We start from the raw sequence: 23518 nt of genomic DNA on the forward strand, positions 1-23518 counted from the left end.
TCTAGAAAGGCATCATCCAGTCTCTCAGTTTGACTTGGGGATCTGTAGTAGACTCTCACAATAGCATCCCTGTTGGTCCCCCCCCCCCCACACACACACAGACACACTTTTATTTTTATCCAGATGCTCTCCACTGGACTTCCAGGATATAATTCCTGGATCTCTTCACAGGGGTAAACATCCCTGACATATAATGCTATTTCGCTTCCTTTCCTGTTTGGCCTATTTCTCTTTAAAGCTTTATACAGTGCATCCTTTGTTTATGCGGGGAATCCATTCCGTACTCCCCGCATAAAACAAAAAATGCCTATGCTTGAGCCCCATTTAAATGAATGGGGCTCATGCACGCAGCGGCACAGCAGCATGCATGTGGCGGCACAGCAGCACGACGGATGCGCCCCCCCTTCCTCCCTGCGCGGCTTTCAACATATCCTGAAAACCACGTAAAGCGCGCCTGCGTATAACGTGGGCACACTGTACCCCTCTATTTCTACATTCTAATCATGAGACTCATCCCACCAGGTTTCAGTGATGCCTATTATATCATATTTGCTTTGTCATGCTAGGAGTTCAAGTTCATCCTGTTTATTTCCCATTAGTGTAAAAACATCTAAGACCATGGGTCCTCCTCACTTGCTGCCTGTTTAAGGCTTTTTGCCTCTCACTGTTGGGTCCTTGCACTATTTGCCTTTTTCCCTCTATAACAGTTTCACTATTATCTCCGGCACTTGATGAACTCCTGCCTTCCAAAATACTGTCTCCCTCCTCCACATAACTGAGTTAAATGCCCTCCTGATCAAATTTTTGAAATCTCACAAGCCAAAGGCCTTTCTCCACAGTTGTTCCCAGGGGTTCTCTTCTGGCCACCAGTTCTTTAAGGAGTATAGACACAGTTACTCAGGAGACGTGTTGGGAGATTCTGCGTAAAAATAAAATAAAATAAATTGAAGGTTGAGCTAAGACTCTGCAGTCTATTCTGAGGGCTATGTAATGATATTGCAAGGGACTCAAGGGGGTAATTTCAAAGTTATGTACTCTGAGCTCACAAGACCTGATCTGCCACATGAAAACATTTTGCTGCTGGAATATAAATTATACAGCAACGTAAGAAAGATAATTGGAGAGCATTGGAGAAGGGCTGTGTAATCACAGGGCCACGGAGTCTGTATTCTTATCTTTCACATAATATATGAACATTTATTTTTAAAGTGTTTGAGTAAAGATCTTAAAAGACTCTCCCATTTGCTCCCATTTTTAGTGTCCTCTACAATATGGCTCAAAGCCAAAACCATAACCAATCAAAGCTGCGTTTGTCAAACTTTAGGTGCCTTGTCTTCTGGCATTTTCCCTCTGCCTCTACACTATACTGAGGTATGATGATACAAAAATGTAACTACAGTTGCCCCTCCGTTTTTGCGGGGATCCATCCCCCCCCATGGAAAACCACCAATATTCAAGGCCCATTGGCACCCACAGGCACACACCCCATTTTGTCCTCCTCCATTTGCCATATTTCTTAAAGATGGAGAAAGACCCCTCCCCTGTTGAAAGGAGTTGTGTTGACTACTTTAGCCTTTAGGCCCCTAACAGCTGTTCAGTTGGCCTCAACAGGGCAAGATGAGTAAGGATCTAGCCATTTTGTTGTTGTCACATCTTTGAGCAAAAGAAAGCTGAAATGATCAAATAGTTTTTATTATCATTGTAAAATGTAGAAAAAGGCCTCTGGATGAATGACATAATGGAGACGGAAAAATAAAAGAGGAGCAGGGATGACTGACTGAAGGCTGCTGTACTAGGAACAACAATGCATGAGACAACAGCATCCACATCTACTAAACCAAAGGATTTAACAAGCTCCAGATGAGCATAAACAAGAGACTCAGCCAAGAAGAGAGTGGTGATTTTTCTGAGGATGACATCAGGATCTTGTTTCCTGGACTCAGCATGCCAGAAACACCCATCTCCCACGATTCTCTTCAAACTAGACAGTGTTCCTCAGGCTATCACTAAGTGACACAGAGTTGGGTTGAAAAATCTGTGCAGAAAAGTAACTAATTCAATCCTTGTGGTAATTTCTACATGTCTCCTCCTTCCTCAGGAAACATTATTGAGGAATTGATCCAATACTTGTTTTTTTTAGCAACAGGATTACAAAAAGTGCTTCCTGTTTCCCTGCTGCAGTTGTGTTTTCCCTGCACTTTTTAGCTCTTACATCACTGATGTTTATGAGAGTGAGATGTAATCCACCCCAAGGTTTGGCAATGGCATAAGCAGCATGATCAACACCATCATATATTTATATCCCGCCATTTCCCTAGCTCTGGAACTCAAGGGGACTTACAAAATTAAACATCTACTTCATTAAAACATGCAAAAGATAAAATATAATTAAACTATCAATAGAATCAAAAGCAATTCAAAGCATGACCATTAAAAATCTACAAATCTCGATAACACAGATTATTAAAAGTCTTTTCCCTATAACTGTGGGTTCTCAAAGGCCTATCAAAACAAAAAAGTCTTTGCCTGCCATGAGAAGGATACCATTGTGAGCGTTAGTCTTGCTTCTCTAGGAAGGGAGTTACGAAGGCTGAGGCACTATCAAAACAATCTTTGTAAGCATGAGAGACATAAGATGCCCTCTAGAGACAAAATGCATCACAGTAGACCAATTTTTTGTGCTACGAAAACCCAGATTTTGCCATTTGTATAAGCTATGTATATTTGCCTATTTGGCAAATGTTTTTGCATGATTTATTTTGTTATTCGAAACCCCCAAATCATTCTGAATCATTCTGGTTTTTCTAGGCACTCCCCATCTTGAAACATGCTCTTGAAAATAGTTCTGCGACACCCTGTACATTATGTGCTTGTGTAGAATGGCAAAGTAGCCCCAGGGACGTAGCTAGGATTTTAGGAGGAGGGGGTCCAGACTAAGTGCCACCATTATAATGGGGCTTGGGCGTGGCGGTGCAGCAGCACACACCATTCATTTTTCTAATGGAAGGGGGGTCCGGACCCCAAGAACCCCCCCACCCCCCCAACTACGTCCCTGGTAGCCCTGATATACAACTTCAAGTAACTAGGAGACAGGCAAGTCTTGCAGATAGGCAAGAAAGTGTAAGTTTCTACTGCTGCTATACCAACACCAAGGGATTGTCAATGTGAAAGTTCACATTGGGTATGACCGCCAAAAGGTGATGAATTGAAATCAGACAAAAAGAGTTTAAGCATTTCCGTTCCCTTGCACGTCACTGTTCAGACCCATAAAACAAACACAGCCTTCTGTGGCAATAAAAGTTACTTTTAATTGCTCAGCCTGGGAATAAAGCCAGTGTATGTCAACAACTTTTGGGAACAGTGGGGAGTCATAAACAGTGGGTTAATCGTTAATGCAGAAAGTGCTGAAGATTTTTCACATGCCTTAAATATTGTCAAGAGCCAAAAGTATCTACCACTTCCACACCAGCATGAGAAAAAGTGATCCACATGCCATTATGCATTGATTGATGAAATTTATGGCCATGTTGATAATTGTTGATCAAGGTATGTGTCTGATCAAATTGTAAGGAGAAAAGCTTTTACTTGTGTCTGTAGCAAGGAGGTTCTTTTCAAATAAGTAAATATCCATGCAATTTTAGAGTCTTCTTACTGAGCAAAGTGCATTTGCATGCCTCACCAATTTGGGAGAATTAGCAAGCTGGACATTTCTTCTATTTTAATGAAATCAAGGCAGAATACATGGCTGTGCTACTTTCCACTTGATCTTCACAAAATCCTTTCAAGGTAGACTGAAACAGAGTGACTAATCAAAGTTACCCCATTGAGTTTTATGACTCAATAAGAAATAGAATGTGTGTCTCCCATGTCCTAGTACATCTGACCTCTGCAGACAAATTATTACTCTGTCCAATCTGACTTGACTTGAGATGGTCAGAATGTGATGTGCCCCCCTCACCTGGGATTGTGTGCAATTTGGCCTGCTCTCATGGACTTCAATACCCAAATCAGGTGAGGTGGCCCCCTCATTCATCCATACGGTCCATTCTTACATTATAGGTGTTCAAGTTATCTAAAATGATTAAACTGTCATGGCTTTCTTTGCATGGAAATCTAGGAATAGCTGTGTGAAGGAGCTGGGAATTTTTCACTCCCAGAGAAATGGTGGGAGATAATGCCAGCAAAACCAGATCCAACCCAGTCTCATACTTACAGGCCAAGATCCTACATATGTACTGAGTTCCACACATGCACAGTTCCATGTTTTCCCATTCCCTGACAGATATCAAGCACCAAGAGGAGCCTCTGCTACTGTTACAGTTGAGGGGAGGAAGAAGGCAATTCAAACAACAGAGAAGCAGCTGGTCTCAGCTCAGTCAGTGGAAGAAATGAGGGTAGGCTCTTAAATGTAGTTCATCCCTGCTTTCCCTTCCCATAGGATCCCAGAGCAGCCAAATCTTAATTATCACTGCTCTCCCCCCCCCCCCATTCTCATCTCCTCCTGTAAGAAGGAACAACTGTAGCTTATGTTACAGGCATGGGAAGTTTTCAGATGGAGTGCAAGGGCAAGAAAATAGGCCTCTGACTCCTCCAAAAAGAGACTTGCATGTACATACAGTGGTGCCTCAGGTTACGAAATTAATTCGTTCCGCCGCCGCTTTCGTAACCCGAAAAGCATTCGCAAGCCGAAATGCCATAGGCGCTAATGGGGAAAAGCCGCGATTTCGTGCGAAATAGCGCCGAAAAGCACCAAAAATTTTTTCGTAACCCGAAAAAACCTTCGTAACCCGGAACAGTTATTTCCTATGGGATTTTTTCGTATCCCGGAAATTTCGTAACATGGGTATTTCGTATCCCGAGGTACCACTGTAATCTGCATTTAACATGCATAAGTCACTAACAGGATGCTGGTCACAATGTTTCAAAAACTGGAGATGCTGAACATTATATAAACATCCATTATCTCCATATTTTGACCAGAATCCTGTTAGTGACTTAATAATTTGTAAGTAAGACTTTCCAGGAAAATACTACTGCTGAGATCGCAGAAGGGATAAGTCCATTTCCCACTAGCAGCCCGTTACAGGGTCATCCACTTAGTGCCTATGATATAAGGTGCTCTTCAAGGCAGTAGATGTAGGACCACACATTTGACTCTCCATTTACGTGGTCAGCATGTTAGAAATAGCTTTCAGCTTTGCTCTGTGTAGTAGATGTGGTGATATTTCAAGTGTGGGAAGGTTATTTGTTTGCATAAGGATCATTAGTACACTGGTGCCTCGGGATACGAAATGATCAGGTTACGAAATTTCCGGGATACAAAAAAGTTGGATTGGGAAAAACTGTTTCGGGTTACGAAATATTTTTCGGGTTACGAAATTCATTTCGGCGCGAAATTCAAATGCTGCAAAGTGCAGCTATAGGCTTTGCAGTGCTAACGGAAAGGGGGCTGGGTTAGGGGTTAGCTTTGGCGCGAATTTTGAATTTTGTTAGCAGTAGTGATTGGCTTGAGAAATCAAGCTGATCATCTGGATTGGCTAACGAAATTGGGGGGGGGGTGGCCTGGCTTCAGAAACAAAAGCCGGCTTCCATTGATCTGCCCCCTTTGTCTGGCCTTGTGGACTGGTGAGGAAGAGTTTCTTCTGAGCTCTAACTCGTGGTTCCAGTGGAGGTTTGGACTTTTTCTGGCTTTCTGCCTTTGGACTTGTTCTGGCTTTGTACTGTACAGTACAGTGCCAGGTGTATACTTCGGATCAAGACCTGCCATCAGGAATTTCTCTACAGGTAGGTGGATGGATTTCTACCTTCTTCTTGTGGGGTGAGACAGTGTGACCATGCTTTTGCTGTGGGGTGGTGGGGTGCTTTGCTCATGTTTTCAAAGTGTGGGGTGTGAGTTTTGCATGTTTGGCCTTGATTTGATGTGGGCCACAGAGTGTGACCATAGGGTTTGCATTTTCAGATTTGGGGATTCTGGGCTTCAGGTGGTGGGGTGCTTTGCTCATGGCTGTGATGTTTTCAAAGTGTGGGGTGAGAGTTTTGCATGTTTGGCCTTGGCTCCATGTGGGCCAGAGAGTGTGACCTTGGGGGTGGGGGTGGTTTCCAATTGTGGCTTTTGCTCAGTGCCTGTGCCTTTTGTCCTTTTTAGGCTTGAGCTATGGCTCCCAAGAAAGCCACAGATAAAAGCGGCGGTGACAAAAAGAAGAGGGCTCCCTTGTCCTTGGAGGACAAGAAGGAAATCATCGCCAAGCATGAGAGGGGTGTGCGCTTGGTGGACATTGCCAAGGAGTATGGAAGAAACCCTTCGACAATTGGCACTGTCCTCAAGCAGAAGGAGGCCATCAGAAGCGTTGTGGCTCCTGCGAAAGGCGTGACTACGATTGCCAAGCAGAGGACACCAAAGCATGAGGAGATGGAGCGCCTGCTGCTCCTCTGGATTAAAGAAAAGGAGCGAGCCGGGGACACTGTGACCACCTCGGTCATCTGTGAGAAGGCCACCACCATTTTTGAAGACCTGGCCAGCAAGGAGGCAGGCGAAGGAACTTCTTCCCAGGAGGAGCCAGCCACCCCGGAATTCAAAGCCTCACGTGGCTGGTTTGAAAGGTTCAAAAGGAGGAACGGGATCCACTCTGTCGTCCGTCACGGCGAGGCGTCCAGCGCAGACCACCAGGCCGCCGAAGCATTTGTCATCGAGTTCAAGGCCATGATGGAGGAGGAAGGCTACGTCCCGCAGCAGGTGTTCAATTGCGACGAGACGGGCCTCTTCTGGAAGAAGATGCCTCGCCGCACCTACATCACCCAGGAGGAGAGGAGATTGCCAGGCCACAAGCCTATGAAGGACCGCTTCACACTTGCGTTGTGTGCGAATGCCAGCGGGGACTGTAAGATCAAGCCCCTGTTGGTCTACCACTCAGAAAATCCAAGGGCCTTCAAGGCACACAACATTCAAAAGGACAGGTTGCCAGTGATGTGGCGTTCCAATGGCCGCGCATGGGTCACACGCCTCCTTTTCATGGAGTGGATCAACAGTGTCTTCGCCCCGACTGTGAAGCGGTACCTGGAGGAAGAGGATTTGCCCTTGAAGTGCCTCCTCCTCTTGGACAATGCTCCTGCGCACCCGCCTGGCCTGGAAAAGGACATCCTTGCTGAGTTCTCCTTCATCAAGGTCCAGTTTCTGCCGCCCAACACGACCTCCCTCTTGCAACCCATGGACCAGCAGGTCATTGCCAACTTCAAAAAGATCTACACCAAGCACCTCTTCAAGCGGTGTTTTGATGTAACGGAGAGCACACAGCTGACCCTGCGAGAGTTCTGGAAGCAGCATTTCGATATCGTCGTGTGCTTGAAGATGGTGGACTTGGCCTGGCAAGAGATCACCAGGCGCAACCTGATTGCTGCGTGGAGGAAGCTGTGGCCTGATGCTTCTTCCTTGGAAGGGTCACAGACCGAGGGTGCTGAGCCAGGTGAAGAAGAGGTGACTGAGATTGTCTCCATCGCAAGGTCCCTGGGACTTGACGTGGACAACGAGGACGTGGAGGAACTCATTGAGGAGCACAGTGAGGACCTCACAACAGAGGACCTCAAGGCCTTGGCGGCCATGCAACACTCGGCCGTGGATGAGGACGTGCTCCATTTTGACAGGGGCCAGGAGGAGGAGGCGGCGGGGGCATTTTTGCCAACGGCAGAAATGAAAGACATTTTGCGGCAATTCCACAATGTGTGTTCTTATGTTGAGAAGCATCACCCTGAGAAGGTGTTGACCAGCCATGCCATTGCACATTTTGATAATGTCTGCCTTAGCCATTTTAGGAACCTGCTTAAGGCCCGGCAAAAGCAGACATCCTTGGACCAGTTCTTCACAAAAGAGGGAGAACCGTCATCCAAGAAGGGCAAAGGTGCTCATGACCCTTAAAAAAAACACCAATTTTTTTTTAAAAAAATTGTTGTTAAAATGGTTAACTTTGTTAAATTGGTTGAATTGGTTAAATTGGTTGAATTGGTTAAATTGGTTGAATTGGTTAAATTGGTTGAATTGGTTGTCTGGGTTTAAATTTGGGTGTTTTGGCTGCCCCTCTCCTCCTCCTCCTCCTCCTGCCTCACTCTGAGATGCCAGGACCAGCAAAGATAAGTCAAAAACTTTTTTTCTTTATCCTTTAGAAACCTTTAGAATGGGCCTGCAAGTCATTCTTAAGCTCTTTAGTGCCTCAGGCAACTTTGCATTACATTGTATTGTAGGGTACTTAGCTTAATAGGCCTCTATTGTACCTTTGTTTTGACTTGCAGGTTCAGTCTGAGGTCATAGAACGCATTAGTTATTTTCAATGGAAAAAGTGTTTCGGGTTACGAAATTTTCGGGTTACGAAAGGAATGGCGGAACGAATTAATTTCGTAACCCGAGGTAGCAGTGTAGTTATATTCCCAGGCATAGACGAATTTATGATGTCAGTGTTCATAGTGATTGGGAACAGGTGTGCCTTCCAAATGATGCTGTGATACAGCATTATTTCATTACACTATTAATCCACCATTGGTTGTATTGCCTGGTACAGACATGAAGTAGAGTTCAACAATATCTGGAGGGCTACATGTTTCCTAATTTTACTGTAGATGCAGCCACTGTTGCCACATGATATGCCCTGAATGTCATTTCTCTGACGGAATACAACCTCAAAACATGGGCTCAAAAGAAAATGAGTATTCATGACCTTTGGCTTCTTTCAGAGCAATTTGTTTAGCTGTTTACATTTCTGACTGCCTGATTATAGTCAGACGAACCATGACAGTTGACCATGGTAAACACTGCACATGAAAGATGGGTTCTAAGATCAGAAGGGCATCTGTATGTTTCAATCATGTTTTTATGCTTTTGTAAATTGATTTGAATCCCTAGGCTTAAAATTCAAGCAACATTTTTTTACAAAAATAATGAATCAATTTGTAATCCATGGATGCAAAAGTATATGGGCTCTGTGTTGTTGTTTTTTAGAGTAATGTTGGAGGTAGGAGCCTGTACTGGGGCAGCAAGCTTGATATCCTATTTGATGCTGATGGATCATAAAATTTCACCAGAATATGCATGCTGGAAGCCCAGGAAGCTGAAGTGCACACCTGGATGCACACAATGGCTGATCAGTAGCCATTTGGACGGGGGGGCAGGGTTCCAGCAGGGTGCCACGGAACTACTACTGTGCAGACAAGGAGGAAGCATTGTGCCATGAAGTATTTGGTATCTGCTTCCACAATATCTGGAAAAGTGCAGGGGCCCATGATATCTTCTGGAGTTTGGTTACAGTGAATGTCCAGCTGTGGATGATTGAATCCATGGATATGGAGGGATGACTATACTTATTTTGGCATAGTCCTGGTTCTGCCAATGTAAGTCATTAAGAGAATACTAGTTAATAAACACAATATCTGTAGGAGGCAGTACAGTTAACAAAGTCTCTGACAAGGAAGCTACTTTTTACAAAGTCTTTTTTTGTCTGCTCTGCCTCATGTTTTGCTCCCTGTCATCTGTATAGCTGGAAGGTGGTTTTTTTTTAGCAGCACTAGGATTGGGATGCCAGTAGCAGAAGACTGGAGAAATGAACTTTTATGTCAGTTGCAGGCTGCAGCACATATTTGCAGTACAAAATGCAACAAAGCTTGAGCTGGGAACAATGGGATTCTACTCTAGCTGATGTTATGGTAGCTGAGTGTGCCTGTCTACAACAGTCAAGGTTTGATCTGTAAGTTTGGTCAAGATGAAAATCATAAGAAAAGTGGAGGCTGGTGAAATAAAACATGAGCCCTGATGCAGTTTGGAAACAACTGTCAAGTAGTATCTAGAAGGTCCAATATGAGTTTTTTGTTTACTTCTGCAAGGCTTTCCTGACCTGGTTATTTCATATCACATGTGTGTATTGCTAGTTAGGAAAGAAAGTTTGCTGAAACATGTTGAACTGCTCTTCCTTTTTGTGGTGTAGGAACCTATTCCTATTCTTTACATTTTATTTCTGCCTCTGGAACAAATTTTCTGTTAAAGAAATAATGCCCTGTAACACATCTACTTCATTAACTGAGGTATATCTGTACTACATTAATAAGCTACTGCATTTTAATTTTTTACAAATCTGTTTACCATTTTCCAGGGCTGTTTAAATGTGCAACCGTATAAATGTTGATTTGGAAATATTCTATGGATTTTGTGATTCTGAGTAAATGTGCTATGCCTAGGAACTGAGTGTACATTTTCTTTTGCTTCTATGTGCCACAGCCTGTATAATTAATCCTTGGAGGCGCATAGGTTTTGTTGGCTGCTCTTTGTTATTACAGAACAGCCTGGATCTTTTCCTACCTAAAATGACCTAGCAAGTGAAACATAATGATTTGGGTTTCATAACTGGGAGGTTTTAAAAGACAAACTTCAGGTCAAACTTGTTACCACATTTCCATTAAGGAGGTCCAGAAGCCCTCAGCTGCTAGTTCTTACGATGCTATACAATTTGGTGGGAGCTCTCAGGGATTTGTGATGATGGTTACATTTCCCAAGAGATAAAAAGATTTAATGACCACCACAAAGCCAGAAGCTACAACAGAAAGGGTTTCATTTAACCTCAAACACGTCAGAATGAGGATTTAGCTCATCAGTTCCCCCACATAGATAATAAGACAAGCTTATGACTATAAGATAGCAAAACTGGCCCGAATTACAACAGCGGGCATGAGAGGCAAACAAAACCTCTAATTGTTGAAATAGCCAGCAAAATCATACAAAATTATATTATCTTGACCTTAGTTAACAGGATTAAATTATATTGTACACAGTACATGTATTTGAGTATGTTAAAATTAACACTTATTTATTTATTTATTTATTTAGAGTATTTATACCCCACTCTTCAGCCAAAAGGCTATCACAGTGACATACATTTTTTAAATTAGACATTTCCCTGCCCTCAGGCTTACAATCTAAAAAAACACCTCTCATCATCCTGGAGCCCATATGCCTTTTACCACCTTCCTGGTTGATTGCTTTGCACAAGAGCTTGAACTCTCAGGTAAAATTGCCATTGTTTTACTCCCTCCCCCCCCCCCCCCCCATGTTTCAGGAACTCAGAAATATATATATTGTTTCCCTTTCCTTCTTACTATGAGTGAGGTTCAGCATGGGGTTGTTTAAAATTGAGATCTGCAGACAATCTTAACATCTTACCTTGTAGAAATGCCTACAAAGGCAAGATGATAATGGGATTGCATTCTTTAAATACCCGAAGAGCTGCCACAGAGATGAGGGGGGAAGTCTGTTCTCTGCTGTTCCAAAGGATAAGATCAGGTCTAAGGGTTTGAAGTTATAGGAGAGTAGATTTTGGTTGAATATTAGAAAGATCTTAACAGTAAGAGCAGTTCTGTAACAGTACCAATTGCCTAGACAGAGGGTGGGGTCTCCTTCTCTGGATATCTTCCAAAAGAGGCTGGACAGCTACTTGCTGGGGATGCTTTAGCTGGAGATGCTGCACTGAGCAGGGGGTTAGACAGGATGGCCCATGAGGCCCCTTCCAACTCTTAAGATTATGTGAGTCTAAATTGTCATCCTTGATGGCTAGGATGATTAGATTACAGCTGATAGGTTTAGGAAAGAGAGTGGCAGGGCTGCCTAAGTAGAGGAGACAGGTTGTGAAAATTAGACAGTGAAGAAAACTGATAGGGGGAAAAAAATCAGTGTATTTGAAATGTGGTGCTTGGAAACCATGGATACTGTAGAGCGCTACAAATAGTAGTGTCAATAGGGGGTGCAGGGGATGTGTACCACATTGGGTGACACTTCAGAGGAAGGATAACATTCAGTTGAGCCCTCCTCCCACTGTGGTTTGTGCATGAGATGTGCTGGTGCTACCCAATACCTGACCCTTCTTCTCTGCTGTTCTAGTTCTCTCCACAAGGAGAAAGCCAAGGTAGCAGAGGAGGGAGGGAGCGTGTGCCCGTTCCCTCCCTCTCTCTGCCTCACTTGCCCAGCTTCCCCCCAGCAACCCTGGGTGGGCAGCAGGCAGGCAGGCAGGCAAGCAGGTGGGCAGGCAAGTGATTGAAGCAGCAGGAGGGGAGCATGGCGCTGCATAGCTGGTAGCAGGATAGGTCAGTGCTGCTGACTGGCAGCACTCTCTAAGTTTGGCCAAGCAGCAGTTGGTAGGGGAGGGGGACAATCGAGAGAAGAATTGAGAGGGAAGAATCAGGTGCACACCTCTTATGGCTGCTCCACTGATTCAGCTCTCTCCTTGAGAAAGAAGCCTAACAATGCAGTAGGAGGAGGGAAAGAGACGAGCATGCCCTTTCCGCCTCCTCCTGCTACCTCCCTTGCCCAGATGCTCCCTAGCCACCCTAGGCAGGCAGGTGAGCAAGCGAGGCAGTGGCAGGGATGGGGAGGCAGAGGAGTTTGCCACTGCTGCTAATGCCCAGCAGCCCTTCAGAGACTGGTTGGATAGTGGACAACCAGGTGATGGGGGGGCTGCACCCACCCTGGCAGCCCATCTGGCACCAAGACTAGTGATGCTACTGGCTAAAAAGACAAATAAATGGGACCTAGTGTCTTGAAAGTACAAACACACGCAGAGCAAATGAAGCCTTGAAGCCAAGATGACTAAACTGAGACTGCCATATTTTGGACTTATCATGAAACGACAAGACTCGCTACAAAAAATAATAATGCTTGATAAGTTAGAAGGCAGTGTGAAAGGAGAAAGACTGCATGGCATATGGATAGACTCAATCAAGGAATCTATAGTTCTGAGTTTGCAAGACGTGAGTGGGGTTTGCAGAGGCATATGATACATGTATAGCAGAACATGTATAGCAGAACATACCAGATTTTTCTCTCATTCTGTCCCATTGCACAAAGACAAAGTAAATCCAGGTTAACTAACAGTGTTTATACATATAAAGAAACCTTATAGCACCTTTGAGACTAATTTAAAAAAAAGAAGCTGGTAGTATGAGAATTCATAGACTTGAACCTATCTACATCAGCTTCTTTCTTTCAATTATTCTCAAAGGTGCTACAAGATTAGTTTTCTGTGGATTTTTGGGCTATGTGGCCATGTTCTAGAAGAGTTTATTCCTGACATTTCGCCAGCATCTGTGGCTGGCATCTTCAGAGAAAGAAGATGCCAGCCACAGATGCTGGCAAAACATCAGGAATAAACTCTTCTAGAACATGGCCACATAGCCTGAAAAAACCACAAAAAACTATGGATGCCGGACATGAAAGGCTTCAACTTCACAGTGCTACAAGATTCCTTTGCATGCTAATTTTCCAGACTAACCTGGCTATCTCTGAATTCTAATGGTGTTTGGGGCATTACAGAAAGTAAAATACTTGTGAATTTCCTCTGAAATGCCATGGCCAGATTCTTTTGCATGGAGGAATAAGAGAGAATGAATTACTAACACAATCAAAAGGGCAGCTGTTGATTCTGCTGTTTTTCTGTTTTACAGCTGGAAGCAGCTCCTGCCTCACGTGCAGACATTAGGAAGGCACGAGCAAATAGAGATCTGTGTTTTTTCTCCACTGCCTCCTCCCATTTTGCTGTCAGTTCTAGAACACTCCCATCTTGTCCTTCTTTTACACTGATCTCTGTTCTCTGTTTTTAAAAACTCCTCAGCACTTTGTCTACCCCCTCAATCACTTGTAGAATTTTGTATACAGAAAGGACCTTGTGTGCTCTCCCATTTAAATGCTAAGTGTTAATTTTCTATCAAGGAACAATGAATTATATAAGTTGTCCCAGAGAGTGATTACAGGAGGGCAAAAAGAGGGCATTTCCCACAAAATGTGAATTCTGCCCTCCCCAGTGAAATTCTCCTTCAGTCCCAAATTTCCAGTATTACACAGAGTGAGATATTGAAAACTATTCACACCTAGAACTCATATTTGCTGTGTTCTCATTCTCATCATCACTTTACCTGCCCCTTTTCTTTGGTTGCCTAAACTCTATTCCTAAACACTGTTTACATTGCAAGTCACTGCAGAGCTAGAAATTTGCAGGGGCATGAAGGAAAAATTAATTGGGGGAAATAATTATCAAGCCAAGGATGGTTGAATCCATGGATAAAGAATCTGTGGATATGGAGGGCTGACTGTACTAGGATTATCTGTTTGCATAACAGAGACTTGCCACTGTCACCTGGCTGGCCATTAGGCTCTGTTTATCTGGGATATTTCTGCCAGACACTTATAGACCTCTCAAGAATAGCTCCCTGAGCTTCACAAACTGTCCAAGTCAGAACTCAACAGAGAGGCAGATTATGGAAACAGGGTTACAAATAAGCTCATTACTCCCCCATGAAGTTGGCTTCAGCCTGCTACTTATTATTAGCCAGGATCTTTGCTTTGTTATGCTTGTTTGCCCTCTCCATGCCATTCCTAAGCGGTTCCCCCTATTAGCAACATCCATTGCATGTTTGTTGTGTTTAAAATTAGACTTCCCATTATTGTTTTCTTGACAACCTCACTCTACCATCTATTCAGGCTGTTGTTTGGTGAATGGATGAAGGGAAATGAAACAGCTATGCTCCCTACTGTTTGTCCAAACCAGGTAGGTAGAGTGATGCCAGGGCCATGGAAGCCTGCTAGAGCCTCATGTAGAGCACTAAGAAGAACCTTGTGCGGGGTTACATCATACCCACCAACTGTCCTGATTTGGCAGGAACAGTCCTGACCAGTCCTCTGTCATTCCACTTGTTCAACTGCTTTGAAAATGTCCTAATTTCTCTCTCCTCCTCCCACTTTCCCCCTTTGTCCTCACTTGTTTGAATGGCTTGAAGTTACCAGATGGTAGATTTTGATTGAATATTAGAAGGAACTTCTTGACAGTGAGAGCAATTCAGCAATGGAACCAGTTGCTTAGAGCAGTGATGGCGAACCTATGTCACGCGTATCCTAGGTGACACTCAGAGCCCTCTCTGTGGGCACATGTGTCGTCACCCCAGCACAGAGTTTGTTACTAGAAAGCCAGAGGGATATTTGCAATAAATAAGTGGGTTTTGGGTTGCAGTTTGGGCACTCGGCCTCTAAAAGGTTCACCATCACTGTTGTAGGGTCTCTTTCTCCAGACATCCAAAAGAGTCTAGACAGCTACCTGCTAGAAATACTCTAGGTGGAGATCCTGCATTGACCAGGAGGTTGGACATGGTGGCCCATGAGGCCCCTTCCAACATTATGATTCTATGACTCTATGCTGCAAACTGAATTCAAGCTGCAAAAATAGTCTGCACTCCTTTAACTAGTAGAGGGAAGAGGGTAGGAGGGAGTGCAGTCTTGCCTTTCACAATCAGCTCAGGCAAACAAAAAACACTGCTGCAGCCTCTCCTGTCTTCTGTGTTCTTCCTCATTAAGATCTTTGGCCATTTTTAAAAATATATATACTGGTATTTTAATGATTTATTAACACATACGTATTTGTAAAAGCACAAGCCACAAGACCCCATAGCATTCCCCTATATACATATATCCCCTCTCAAAAAAAACAAAACAAAACTACAGAACAAAGCAGTAAATAAATAAAAAGATAACAAATATTGACTTCCCATTTGGCAAGACAAACAGTGTATCCATTAATCCTTTTCCCCATTCCTTTCATACGTAAACCTTCTGTATTCAGTTTACTCTTAATTTTAACATGTTATAACTAAAACGGGACATCAATATCTTTGGACATCTTGACCACACCCTGATGTTGCTTGGCCACATGTGTCTTGTTTTTTATCTGTGAAATGTTGGAGGTTATGCTACATTAGAGGTGGACAAACCAATCCCCCCCAAGGTTGTTTTTGTGGCCCTTGACACCTCCACCCTCCCCACACTGTCCTTTGTCTGGCCTACAAAAAGGAGAGTGAATTGTGGCTTCTGGGAGCCTCCAGGTATAACAACTTACCTTTAAATATATTACAAGTCCTCCCTGTACAACAGGCCCATGTCATATGTGAGCTTGTCATGCGGACAGCAAGCCCTGGAGGAATGAATGCCGGATGCACCCCTCCCTTAAAACAAATGGGGCATGAGCTTATGCATTTTCTGCTATACAAAGGGGAGGGGGGTCTAGAACAGATCCCCTGTGTACAGGAAGGGCCCACTGTACTGCTTAACATCAACAAACACTTTTTGAGAATTGGAAGTGAATTTCTGGCCACTCTGGGGTTGTTTGTTTGCTTTGCTTTGCTTTGCTTTTTTGGTGGTTTATGCAGTCCCCAGAATGTCATAGAGCATAAAATGGCCCCTGAATTTGTCACAGTTTCCAGCCCCTTGGCTATCTTGAGACGCCTATGAGAATAAATGTGGGATGAGATGAGCAGCTTAAAAACAGAACATTGCTGTAAAGCTGGGGCCTTCTGGGGGAATAGCTAGGAGATAGCTAGTCTGATTCTTGAGCCGCACTGTAGATTTTCTCTGATATGTATAATTTGCATCTCTCATTGTGACCAGGAGAAAGACAGACAAACTCACTATTTTCTTTCTGAAAGCTTCACAATACAGCTTTAGTTTCCTGTGACCCTGTGGGCTGAAGGATACACTCCCCTCCCTAGGCTTTATCTTTATATCACATATAACTGAGCACAGAGCCTCTTGTAGGCATCCAAGCATGTAAACCAGCTCAATAAATCTTTTGTGATGGCAGCATTTATGCTCTTGCTTGTAAATAGCACAATGATAAACAAGCAAGTACACAGTATGCTATAGACATATCCTCTGTGCAGCATGTTGGCATCATGGCCAGACTTTGGGGAAGATGCCCAAGATCTCCTTCTAGCAGGGTACCTTAATGAAGCAGAGTTGCATAGCCCTTTAAAAAAGTAAACGAAGTAAATATTCAAGGTCATCTATGTGAAATGAATTATGGAAATTAATACACAAAGTTTAAAAGTGGGGGGGAAAACCCTGTAAGGTCATTAAGCCTAGAGTCTAAAACTCTGTCACCCTGTATTACATCTGAAGAAGTGAATTTATATTCACAAAAGCTCATGCTAAAATAAAACTTAATCTTAAAGGTACTGCCTTTTTTCTCCCCCTCCATTTCTCCATTTTAGTCTAAAACTATATAACTGTACTACTGCCTTTCTGTATCTCTCCTTTATGACCTCCCTGCTCTATCAATCACCTCTGTAGGGAGCCACATGAAATTACTGACAACTTTGTGCATAGTTGCTTGATCCCCTTAAAAGGCTTTCCTGACCAGAGACTGTAGATTTTTTCCCCTAGGGACTAATCTATGTTATATCCCTATGGCACGTGTGCCCTCTCTGGCATGTGAAGCCATTTTTAGGGCATGTGGAGAGACGGGAGGGTGGGGGAGGAGTAGGAACAGGCGCACAGCTATTGCTCCTCTTCCCCCACTCTGGAGACAGTTAAAGGCACAGGAGGGCAGGGGGAAGAGGAGGAACAGGCACGTGCCTGTTCCTCTTCTTCTCCCCACCATCTTGGGCCTTTAGCTGTCTCTGGGGAAATCCGACCCCAGAAGTCCTGCCCCCAGAAGGCAGAAATCCCACCACCCAGAAGTCCCATTCTCCCCCCTGAAGTCCCCCCCCCAGGACTGGGTAACACCCAGTGTGGGAATGCCTTTGAATTTGGGCACTCGGTCTCTAAAAGTTTTGTCATCACTGTTATATCCTTTTCTGTGTTTGTTAGGAAATTTATCTGGTCTTATCCAGGCTGATGATTCTGCTTAAGATCTGAATGAAACAAAAGTTTCAGTGGCAGTGCCTAAAGTCTGGTTTCACATCAGGTTCCATGTAAAATGGATCAAACCCCAACAATTTTTAGCAAAAAGATGAAGTTTGCCAATAGGACCTGAAGTTCCACAAAAATATTCAGGATGTCATCCTCAGTCTAAATATCAAGTATGGCAAAAACTGGTTTATAAACTGGCATTCTAGAGCAAAACAAGACAGAAATCTGATGTGCTTGTTCAGGAAGTACCCACAATAGTTACCTGCGGGGGTCCAACATCTCACTATAGTTTACTATTAGATGACACATCAATACCAAGATTGAAGACCACATGGATTGAAGATGGATAGACACAATCAGGGAGACAATGGGTCTGAGTCTGCAGGACCTGAGCAGGGAGGTAGAGGATAGGGGGTCTTGGAGACATCTCATTCACAGGCCATGAGTCGGGATCAACTCTAAGGTGACTAACAAACTGATATCCTCTATTGTATACCACCCTCAGGACTCATAATGTCATTGGGATTACCCCCTCATTCTGATAATTTTGTTGCTAGTGGAGAGCAGGAGAACTGGAGAAACATCTCACTATGTTGCCATAGCCAGACCCAGACTAAAGACATCTTCAACCAAGTTCTTCTGACATCCTCCAGAGATCTCATTGTATAATATCATCAGTTGCATGGGACATAGCCAAACACTTCTCCAATCTCCTCCGTTCACTACCAGCAATGGAATGGCCACTGGGGACAACTATTGTAGCAGCACAGTGGGTCTGGAGGGAGGAGCGCTTTGGACATTTTGGAGGGAGGAAGCTAATAGCAACCTCCGCAACAATTTAAAAAACACATACGCAAGCATAAAGTGAATTACTCTTGGGTATGTCACTAACAGAATATCAGTTCAAGTTTGATTACTGTGATCAAGCATGTGGATTGTATATCTGCAGCACAACAAACAGAAAAAGAGGGCATCAGCTCAAGGGATGCCTGCCTGTTACCTGGTAGTTCTTTGTCTTGTCACTAGTCACATTGTAAATGCCAGGCCTCTGCAACAACAATGTTATTAACTGGCAAACTTCTGAGGCAAAAGGAGGGTCCTATGACAAAGGAAACAAAGTGAAGAGAAATGGCTTGCCAGGAAAGTCATTCAGAACAGCAAGGGAACATCCACAAAAACAGAGAACTGGTGATTTATTTCCTGTTTCCAGCACTAATGGCTCAGCTTCCTGGGCTCTCCCTCAATTTCTCAAAACAAAGTACAAACTTGCTTGGGAGTCACATCTTTAAACTTATGCCTGCTAAATGGGACATGGTGCTCACAAACATCCCTCTGAAATTAAGCACTGAATTTTGGACAGGTCAGCGTCAGAGTATGTAGCAAGGCTGGTGTAGTAAAGCAGGGGCAGCTGAGGGAGTTGGGAGGGGTGAAGAGGGTCAGGTGGCACAGGAGCCAGAAGAAGAGGGGTGGCCCCAGGGGGTTATAAGTAGTCAGGAGGAGAGGTGTGTGGAGGGGGAGAGATGTGGAAGAGACAGCTCACGTAATTCAGCCCTCGATGAAAGGCTATACCTGTTTCCCTTCAAGGGAGACATGGGGTGCAGCAACTGGGGCTGCACAAGGAGAACCAACTAAGAAACCTCAGACTGGAAAGAGACTTTGTTTACCCTGGAGAAGGAGACTGGAGGCAGCAGGAAAGAGGTAGTCTGGAAGGCGAGTGGTGGGACCTGAAGGGCGAGTGTTGGGAGCAAGGCCCAAAACCAAAGGGAATAGAGAAGGCCGAGGGGGAGCCACTGGAGAAATACCGAAGGGAATGCCGAAGGTCGGCGGCAAGCCACAAGGATCCAGCTGAAGGGCAGAGGGGATGTGAGAGGAGACTCCCCAGGGGCCAGACCGGAGGTGGTTGAAAGTTTATGTTTGTGAGAAGAGCTTGGGACTAAGTTGCAAGTTGTGTTGACTGGGCATTATTAAAGTTCCTGTTGCAAGCACCCTTGCCTGTGCAAGTTTGTTACTCACAAGGAGTCAGTTTCCTAAGCTAGAGACTCAGGATGCAGCTGGCCACGCCTGCCCTGCCCACAGCTGGTACTTCAGCTGAGGTGGCAGCCTTATAAAACACCATTCAGGGCTCATCCAGAGAGGGAAATCATTCTGGTAAATTACGGGTTTCACATGTTGTAACACTTCATTGTTCTTCCCAATCCTGTATCCAGTCATGCCCTAATTATACTGGGATTTGGTCCACTTTTGTTTCTTGCTTGAGGTGCTGGATAGGATTTCTTTCCCTCCTTGTCATCTCCCTTCCTGAACTCCACATGCTCCTCCATGTTCCCCATTCCCAGTCTGCCATATTTTAAAAAAAAAATGCTTTTATAGTAACAGTACAAAAAAGCCAGAGGGATGTAGTGGTTTGGAGCTAGGACTCTGGAGATCAGGGTTTGATTCCCTGCTCAGCTATGGAAACCCACTGGGTGACCTTGGGCAAGTCATAAACTCTCAGCCCCAGAAAACCCCATGGTATGTTCACTGTAGGGTCACCATAGGTTGGAAATGACTTCAAGGCACACAACAAAAACAAAAGTGCCATAGAGGTAAAGCACTATACCACTTTTGCATTCACCATATTTGTAAAACATCAAGGGAAAAATCAGAAAAAAACATACTGTGAACATAGTGCAGAAGAAATGTTTAACCTCGTAACTGGAATTTAATGAGTGAAATAAGTTTAGAGGAAAACTGCCATGGCAAAGGTCACACCTCCATTCAACACTTCATCAGTGGGACCACCCATAGATAATGATTATAGACATGGAAATTTTTTCCTGCCTGTGTTGGAAATCCCTGCAACAGAAAAAAAGTAGACCCTTTCCTGGGTTTAAAAAATCATAGCTAGCCCAGAAACTCACAAGAAATAAACCAGGATAGGAGGTACAATGTATGGATAGTTTTAAAAATCCTCATAAACATAGATATAACTTCAGCCAAATGTTTTTACCTGGTTTCTTAGTCTATAGACTTTGTAATTCTGAAGGTGCAGAAAGCAAGATGCTAGAACGTTACTGTGGTGAACAGAGCTTGAAAATGTTATTAAATATTTTTGCACGATTAGCACTTCCCCCATTGGCTACACTGGCTGATGAATTCTGGGAGTTGTAGTCTAAAATGTAACACTCCCAAGCTGTGACATCATTTCCAAACTACATGTCACTTTAATGGCATAGTTTGGCCATTAAGTGCATATCTCCTTACCATATGAGGTCCCTGATGCTGATCAGAAATATAGAAGGGGGGAGGGAGAGAGGGGGGGAGGGAGGGAGCATACCTGTAATTTGAACTGTAGAAAAAGCTCTCACTGGAACAAATGGTCTACATCAGGGATGCTATCAGGGCCAATGTTAATCCCTGCATACCATCTTTATTTTGTTTTAAAGCAGCCTCAGGTCTAAGTCTAGATGATGGGGAAATTACTTATTTTTGGACTACAGCTTCCTGAAGCACCCAGTCAGCATGGCCACTGGTTGTGCTGGGTGGGGGTACCAAATAAGGACTACAACACTTGGAGAAGGCAGTTCACCCTGTTCCTCCATGTGTTTGCCTTATGAAAATACCCCCCGTAGGAAAAATGCCATTTTCTCTTATTCAAGATAATCAGTACATACATTGAACAGACCTAGCTAAGGAATCCAGGTGGAACTGAATGCCACTCATATGGGCATAGACTGGCAGACAACTGCTAAGCGAAATCAGGGAAGATTTTGCTTGACATACTGTAGAGCGGCCAAGGTTTCTTTTTTGGACTACAACTTCCATAATACTTGGCAGCTGGCAAATATACTCTGAGAGCTCCAGTCACAAAAGAATGTTTCCAAGTTCATAGGATGGGAAGCAAGCCAAACAAGGAACAAGGCATGAGATGTGTAATCTTCCAAGCAGCAGCCCTCTTGATCTGCTCTGGTGGCTCTGTCCTCTTTGCCTTGCTTTGTTCCACAAAGGCCTTCTTGCCTTTGGCTGTTTCCCCTTCCTATTATGTGTCTTACAAATCCCAGCATTGTAGTTCAGCTGAGCCTGCGTCATTCATGTGGGCACTTTGTCTGTAGGGACCGGGAGAAGCCCTACCATCCTGAACAGCATAGCCTTCCCCACTTCCTGCTCAAAAGAAGACAGCCACTCTTTTTGCCCTTACATGCAGAATCAGTGGCATAATTCTGCTGAACCAGCAAAGGACAACACAGCAGCCAGAAAGAAAGACTCAATGGCATCTGGCCAAGAGGAAAGAGGAAAACAAAAAAGAAGGAACAAATAAAGTCTCTGATCATTGCAACCTTGTCATAGTTGAAGCTGTTGAACCGCAGCCGAGAACATGGCAAGATCTCTTCCTGCCCCAGGTATGCCTCCAGGATGTGATGGATTAGAACAAATAAACAAACCAACCACTAGCCTATCCATACAGACAAAGCTGCACAGTGGAATACACACCTGTGGGTCCTTGAGCACTATGCAGTTGTAGCATTCTGATTCCACTTCAACTACCATTTATTTGTTTGTTTGTTTAATTTATATCCCACCTTTCTCCCCAGAAGGACCCATGGTGACTCACAGATAAAACCTTTAAAATTATTTTAAAATGCAAATAATTAAAACATCTATATATATAAAATCACATAAAATATTTAAAATATAACATAATATAAAATCACATAAAATATAATTAAGTTAAAAACAGACTAAAAACCCACCTGCTCCATAAAACCACCCTGCTATGCATTATGTACAGAAAGCCTGATAAAAATAAAAATGTTTTTACCTGGTGGAGAAAGGCCAGCAGGGAGGAGGGCAGCCTAACCTCCCAAGGAAGGGCATTCCAGAGGGTGGGAGCAGCCACTGAGAAGGCTCTCTCTCATGTCCTCACCAGACGGGCCTGTGACCTTGATGGGACTGTGAGAAAGCATTCTCCTGCAAATCTTAGGTTCATATGGGGAGATACGGTGTCTCAAATAGTCTTGACCCAAGCCGTGGCAACATACTATGGGATCCTAGGATTTGCAGTGAAAGAAGAGATACAGTGGGTCCTTGTTATCCACTGGGGCTTGGTTCCAGAATCTCCCATGGATAACAAAAATCCATGGATGCTCAAGTCCCATTAAATATAATGGCATAGCAAAATGATGTCCCTTATATAAAATGGAACATCAAGGTTTGCTCTTTGAATTTATACTTTTTTGGGAATATTTTGAAGCTGTGGATGCTTGAATTCATGGATAAAAAATTCGTGCATGAGGAGGGCCGGCTGTATTTAGAATTTTCTGCCAGAGAAGGTACACAACAACAACAAAATCCAACAAATATCTGGAGACCCAAAGAATCCCTACTCCTGCTGCATAGTACTTCAATGTACCATGAGCCTTGCCATTGAACAATCACAAGGGTTTCTCACAGCATTATGGATATTTGACCTGAAACTATGCAAAAGGCTTTCACTACAGCATTTTAGTCTCAGTACAGTTGCTGGTGAGAATCACAGTACTAAGTGCACTGACCATTTTCTTCCTGCCCCTGGTAGTTCTTCTCCTTGCTCCATTCATCTTGCTGGTTTCATATGTGCATTCTGGATTGCTCTCATAATATTCCTCAAGAAAATAAGGATCCTTCTAGCCCTGCTCCATCAGCCAAAAGCATAATTGTCAGCCATGATAACATTAAAAGCATGGTGAAAGCTTAATCCAGTGAGCATATTTGCTCCTGAGGAAGCCCCTCTGATCTGAAGGATTTTATTCTCATGGAATTGCTCATGAGATCAGAGCCAATACCAGCCTTGGCTTTGTGACTATTGTT

The 23518-nt window shown here is 43.8% G+C and overlaps 1 long non-coding RNA gene across 1 annotated transcript in view; it reads left to right on the top strand.

The window, feature by feature from the left end:
- The first annotated feature begins 3463 nt into the window (after nt 1–3463).
- The window catches only part of LOC121923184, a 67978-nt gene continuing 47923 nt past the window's right edge, over nt 3464–23518 (top strand). The window contains exons 1-2 of the long non-coding RNA XR_006102326.1: nt 3464–3546; nt 4283–4394. This is a non-coding gene — a long non-coding RNA (uncharacterized LOC121923184). The remainder of the gene's footprint in view (nt 3547–4282; nt 4395–23518) is intronic.

This window comes from Sceloporus undulatus, chromosome 2, assembly GCF_019175285.1.
Source record: "Sceloporus undulatus isolate JIND9_A2432 ecotype Alabama chromosome 2, SceUnd_v1.1, whole genome shotgun sequence".
Taxonomy (NCBI): domain Eukaryota; kingdom Metazoa; phylum Chordata; class Lepidosauria; order Squamata; family Phrynosomatidae; genus Sceloporus; species Sceloporus undulatus.